Raw genomic sequence first — 6,325 nt, forward strand, 5'->3', positions numbered from 1 at the left:
CATGAAGTAATTATTGGTCAAATATTTCTCATATTTAACTTAGTCAAGATGAAAATTGTATCTTTCTACGTGCATAAAGAGAACTTTGCATATATAATCTTGATTAGTTGCTCTAAAACATTATCCTTCATCATATTATTGCATATGCATAACTATATTTTCGAGTAGGATAGTAGTTATGTTAAACAAAATTAAGAATAACTGCTTAACTAAAAATACAATTTCACGGGAACCCAAAAGTTCTCACAATATAACTAACATGATAATTAGTGCTTAACCAAAAATATAATTTCAAGGGAAGCTAATAGTCATTAGAACCACACAAACTGTAATACTTATAGTTATTGAGAATTATTAAAATTGAGAGGGTATAAAAGAAAACCAAAAGTTTTAACATAGCAATCCTCTTTTATAGGTATAGACATCATATTATTGCATATGCATAACTATATTTCCGAGCTGGATAGTAGTTATGTAAAACAAAATTAAAAATTAGTGGTTAACCCAAAATATAATTTTACAGGAACCCAAAAGTCCTCACAAGATAACTAACATGATAATTATTGCTTAACTAAAATATAATCTTGGTTAGTTGCTCTAAAACATTATACTTCATCATATTATTGCATATGCATAACTATATTTTTGAGCTGGATAGTAGTTATGTTAAACAAAATTAAGAATAACCGCTTAACCAAAAACACAATTTCAGGGGAACCCAAAAGTCCTCACAAGATAACTAGCACGATAATTAGTGCTTAAAAAAACATAATTTCAGAGAACCTAATAGTCACTAGATCCACACAAACTTTAATACTTAAAGTTATTGAGAATTATTAAAATTGAGAGGGTATAAAAGAAAATCAAAAGTTTTAAAATAGCAATCCTCTTTTGTAGTGCTATAGACATCATATTATTGCATATGCATAACTATATTTTTGAGATGGGTAGTAGTTATGTAAAACAAAAATAAGAATTAGTGGTTAACCCAAAATATAATTTCACAAAAACCCAAAAGTCCTCACAAGATAACTAACATGATAATTAGTGCTTATCCAAATACATAATTTATAGGGAACCTAATAGTCACTAGAACCACACAAACTTTAATACTTATAGTTATTGAGAATTATTAAAATTGAGAGGGTATAAAAGAAAATCAAAAGTTTTAAAATAGCAATCCTCTTTTGTAGTGGTATAGACATCATATTATTACATTTGCATAACTATATTTTTCGAGCTGGATACTAGTTATGTAAAACAAAATTAAGAATTAGTGGTCAACCCAAAATATAATTTCAGAGGAACCCAAAAGTCCTCACAAGATAACTAACATAATAATTAGTGCTTAACCAAAAACATAATTATTTAAAGGGAACCTAATAGCCATTAGAACCTCACAAACTTTATTATTTACAGTTATTGTGAATTATTAAAATTGAGAGGGTATAAAAGGAAATCATAAGTTTTAACATATCAATCCTCTTTTATTGTAGTATATATATAGATAATAATATAGATATAGATATAGATAGATTGTGTTATTTGGAGTGTCGTATTCCATCTAAGTAACTTCTAATTGTAAATATCTTTCCTAGCGTATTTTATGCCTTAGGAGTTAGGGTTATAAAGAGGAAACATTTTTTTTTAAAATTAGATACATTTTATTAAAATTGAAAAAGGGGGGAAAAGGAAAACGGGTTCCCGTACTATTGTTGGTGCCTCAAACCGCCATTGTCATTTGTCAATTAAAGATCTGAGCCCAGTAACTTATCATTCAAGCATCTAAAACAATTATTCTTTGCTGCATTGTCCAAGATAATTATATAGTTAGGAATGTGGTTTAAGGGTATGGCTCTAGTGTTTCCCTTCTGCATTCTCCCTCGTCAATTGGCTACATTTCTCTCCAGTAAAAAAAAGAAGGGGGAAAGGTAAGAACCTAGAAATAAATCGAAAATTACAGAGATTTTTGCCTGAGATCCTTAAGGGACGTAAAGATTTTCTCTTGATCAATGCGTTGGAGATCGGCCTCCTCTTCGATTTCTCACTCTTTCTCCGCTTGCAGATCGGATTTTTCCATCGTCAAAGCTGCAGGTTAGGGTTTCACTTTCTCTTTGTTGCGTCTGTTAATTAGACGTCGTTGTTTCTCCCTTGAATTCGTAGATTATTGTTGCATTGGTCATTTAGGAGTTTAGATTGATGGATTTGGGTTTGTGATCTCTGGGATTTGTTCTACTGCTGCTCTTTACTGATTTCCAGGGTTAAATGTCCTCAGCACTGTAACAGTCTGGTAAGTTTAGTCTTATTGCTTTGAAGAAGAGCAAGTTGCTTGCTTCATTCTTTCGATTTTGTGCTAAAAGGTTTCCTTTTCTTTTTTTTTCTTTTTTTTTTTGGTCTCACATACGAAAAGGGGAAAAAAGTCCACTACATTAAAGAAGATATAAAGATCAGCGAGCCACATGTTACTTCGCAAATTCGTCCATCTTGGTTTTCTTCAAAATTAACATCCTCGTTCTCCATGTAGCTTGTGATTTTGACTTCCACATAAATTAGAGCGTGTTTGGGGAACTTTGGACTAATTCACTCAGATTATAATCCATAAATGGATTATAATCCACATGAATTATCATCCAGAATGTTTGGTGAATTCGGTGGATTATAATTTGTTTTCAATAATAGAATGTTTGGCAAATGAATGAATTGTAATCCATTATTATTGTCAGAATGACCATAAAAGACATGGGATTAGAGAGAGAGAGCTGTGTAATTAATGGGGCTTAGTAATTTGTGAAATCATGAGGGGTAAAACTATTTTTTACTTTGTCAGATTCATGGATTAAATCCACCAAAAAAATAAGTTGGGATACCCTAGCTTAACTTTTGGTGGATTATAATCCAAACTAATTCACTTGCTAAACATCCTAAAGTGGATGATGATCCACAAAAGCGGATTATACTCCACTTTGACTACTTTCCAAGCATGGTCTTGGCTTGATCAGGTAGGGTTTCTAGGAGGGAAGAGAATGGGGAGTTAAGTGCTATAAGGTGGAGGGAAGGACATTACCTTTGAGCTTCTTATTTGGTTAGACGAGGAGTGAAGGAAGGTACATGATTTTTTCTTCTTTTGTTGCAGGATGGGAAGTGGAAGTTATGTGATAGGTTAGTAAAAATCTGTGTTATCTGGATACTTCTATCTGAGTGTTGTATCCATACCGGACACGTACCCGTATGTGTACCCATACCCAAACTCATTGGACACTTCTTGCATATATGCATATATTTATTCGGGCATCTACTGAATTATACAATGCATGTTTTAATTAAAAATACTTGTCATGCATTTTTTGAAACATATATCCTACCCTTCACATCCACTTATTGAAACTTGTTGGACGTAGATCAGTATCCGAACTATGATTTTAAAGGAATGTTTGGATGTCTAGTTCAAAAACTAGCAATTTTCCAATTTATAATGCACATAATGAAAGAAACATTAAAATGAAGGATTTTAATTCTCATAACGTAAAGAAAACACTAATGTAAATTATTAATTCCAATAAATAATACGTATAACTTTATATAAATATCTATATAGCTGTGTCCCCGTGCCTACCTTTTACAAATTTTCCGTGTCCTATACCCGTACCCATGCAACATAGGTTAAAAATTAAAATAATACCCTTTTGATTTTGAAATGAAATGTTTGCTGTTCAAAGAAGCGTGGGAGGGTATAAAAGTCGTTTTGAGACAATTGTTTTGGCCCTCCTCATTACTGTTCATTGCCGTTCCAATTTGAGGGGACAATGAACAGTGACCATCTTATGCTTGCTTTTCCTGCCCCACCCCTCCCCCCACTCCACTCTCCTCTATAAAACCCTCCTATCAAATGCAAGTCGTTAATTTTCCCCCACTCCCTTTTCCCTTCCCTCCTCAAACCCCCTACCAAACTATGCCCTGCAATGACTCCTGCCACACGTGTTTGACTTTAACCCTACCATCGGATTGATGGTGAGTTCTCAATTGTCAACCAATATAACTTTAGGCTCTATATTCTAAGCCTTCTCAAGTTGCACCATTGGTGAGTTAAATTGTTATCAACTCCTAAATTGTCGGACCTCCATGTACAAAATTAAAAGAACATAAAGAGGGAGAGTTTGTACCCCCACAAACATTACCTGGTTACACTCAGAGTGCTCATCTATTTCATACATATTTCCCATTATCCATTTTTCCTTCCTCAAGCATAATATAACCAGCGGAGCTTAATCTAGCATCATGTTAAAACCACATTAATAATTGAAGAGAACTCTTTCACTCAAGTTGCAGTTATCAACTTTTGTGCTGCATTGTTGATAATCATTCATCTTGGGTTGATCAACCTTGATGCACTAAAAAGCCCCTTAGAGTGATAATGACATCTTGATCTACAAGCAAACTACAAATTTAGGATCCGTGTATCCTAGCGGAGCTTCACGTTGAAAGAGAGGTGACTTGCACCTTGCAAGCCACCGTAATTTTCAAGACATTTCATAACCATATTGAAATACATTAAGTTCTGGATTTTCTCCTTCAAATACTATATGAAGCTCCATTCTAGAATAGAGTTTCATCAGCAAAATTTTATACAATCCCCATGAACTATTTTACAAGCAACCTCGGTATAATGTTACTTTATGGAAAATCACTAGCTTCTAAAGGTCCTTAGAAGTTGTTCATGTAGACCTATCATTGCTCTTCGATGGTTTTCCCCATTGGATACTTTGCTTAGCTCTGCAAACATCCCTATCATCCAGTTTGAAAAAAGATATTTCAACAGAGACCGTTTATTATTTAACCGAGGGAATTAGACTTCTTTTCTTGTAAGCATCATTCGCGGCACTCATATGCTTGAGCACACTGCTCAAGACAGCACATACCTAAACCTAGGCCTGAGCAATATGCTGCTCAAGGCGACACGTTGAGCACATTGCTCAAAGCAATGACAGTTGTGGGAGCACACTGCATTAGGGGTCTCTCTGCACGGGATATTGCTCCGATGAAGCTTAGCATTTTCTGCATGTTTCAGACATTGAAACAAGGAGGTCAAGGTGCGGCACAAGCTGACACTTTGTCGGAGTAGAGCAATTTGCAAAATCCGGTGCTCTTCCTGAGTAGCCCTGCTACACAAGATAACACTTTCTCTAAACTGCTCTATAAATATTCTGTCTGAGTAATGCTCTGCTCGATTGGAGTTGCGCCTGAGCTGCAATATGCTGGAACGAGTCTCTCCCTAAGCAACACCAATTTGAGACGACACTTTGCCTTTGTTGCTTATTGCTCAAGATGTGCTTAGTTTAAATTATAATGTATTTGGTCATTCCAATTCCTTATTGGATCTGACAATTTATTCCCGGATCCTTAGATGTCATCACTTTATTTCACCAGAAGTTTCCTGATTGTCACTTAACAATTACAACCATGCTCTAATTGAATCCTTGAAGTGCCGCACAGCTTCTCTAACTCAACTTCACCAAGCTAGGTAGAAGGAAAGGCTTAGACTAGATATTGTTGTAAGTTTTAAGAACTATATCATTGATTGATTCATATATACATATGGTGGGTTTATATACATCAAAGAAATCTATACAAGGTAAGCTAATTGTATCCCTAAGAATCTTCAACTACATCAATTACATATTCTTTGTCTTTTGCCATATTAGCTTGGTCAATCTTTCATAATTAACATATGCACCACAATCATGGAGATAATTGAGGGATGAGAATATTCTTAGCATATCTCTAATACTCCTCAAGCTGGAGCATAGAAATTAGCAAAGCCCAGCTTGTCCCCAAAAAGAGTTGAATAATTTTGCCGGTAGCGCTTTCATGAAAATATCAGCCAACTGAGAACTAGAGGGAACATGAGTAAGCAACACCACCTTCTTGCGGACATCATCATGTATAAAGTAGCAATAAGCTTCAATGTGTTTTGTTCGCGCATGTAACACTGGATTAGTAGAGATGTGAATCGTGGCTCAATTATGACAATGCAACAGAATTGTTGAAGAAATAGGAAAATCCAAATCAGATAGGAGATATCGATGCCATAAAATCTCTGTTACTAGGTGAGCAATTGATCGATAGTCAATCTCAGCACTTGAACAAGCAACTACAGTCTGTTTCTTGCTTTTCCAAGATATAAGAATACCTCCGAAAATGACACATTCATCTGTGGTAGAACGACGATCACCTATTGAGCCAGCCCATTAGCATCAGAGAATCCCTGCAGAGAGAGAGAGAGAGAGAGAGAGAGAGAGAGAGAGAGAGAGAGAGAGAGAGAGAGAGA

At 35.1% G+C, this 6,325-nt stretch overlaps 1 long non-coding RNA gene across 1 annotated transcript in view; it reads left to right on the forward strand.

Moving 5' to 3' along the window:
- Window positions 1,802-6,325, forward strand: part of LOC109850638 — a 27,207-nt gene continuing 22,683 nt past the window's right edge. The window contains exon 1 of the long non-coding RNA XR_002249482.1: window positions 1,802-2,094. This is a non-coding gene — a long non-coding RNA (uncharacterized LOC109850638). The remainder of the gene's footprint in view (window positions 2,095-6,325) is intronic.

This window comes from Asparagus officinalis, chromosome 7 (assembly GCF_001876935.1).
Source record: "Asparagus officinalis chromosome 7, Aspof.V1, whole genome shotgun sequence".
NCBI lineage: Eukaryota > Viridiplantae > Streptophyta > Magnoliopsida > Asparagales > Asparagaceae > Asparagus > Asparagus officinalis.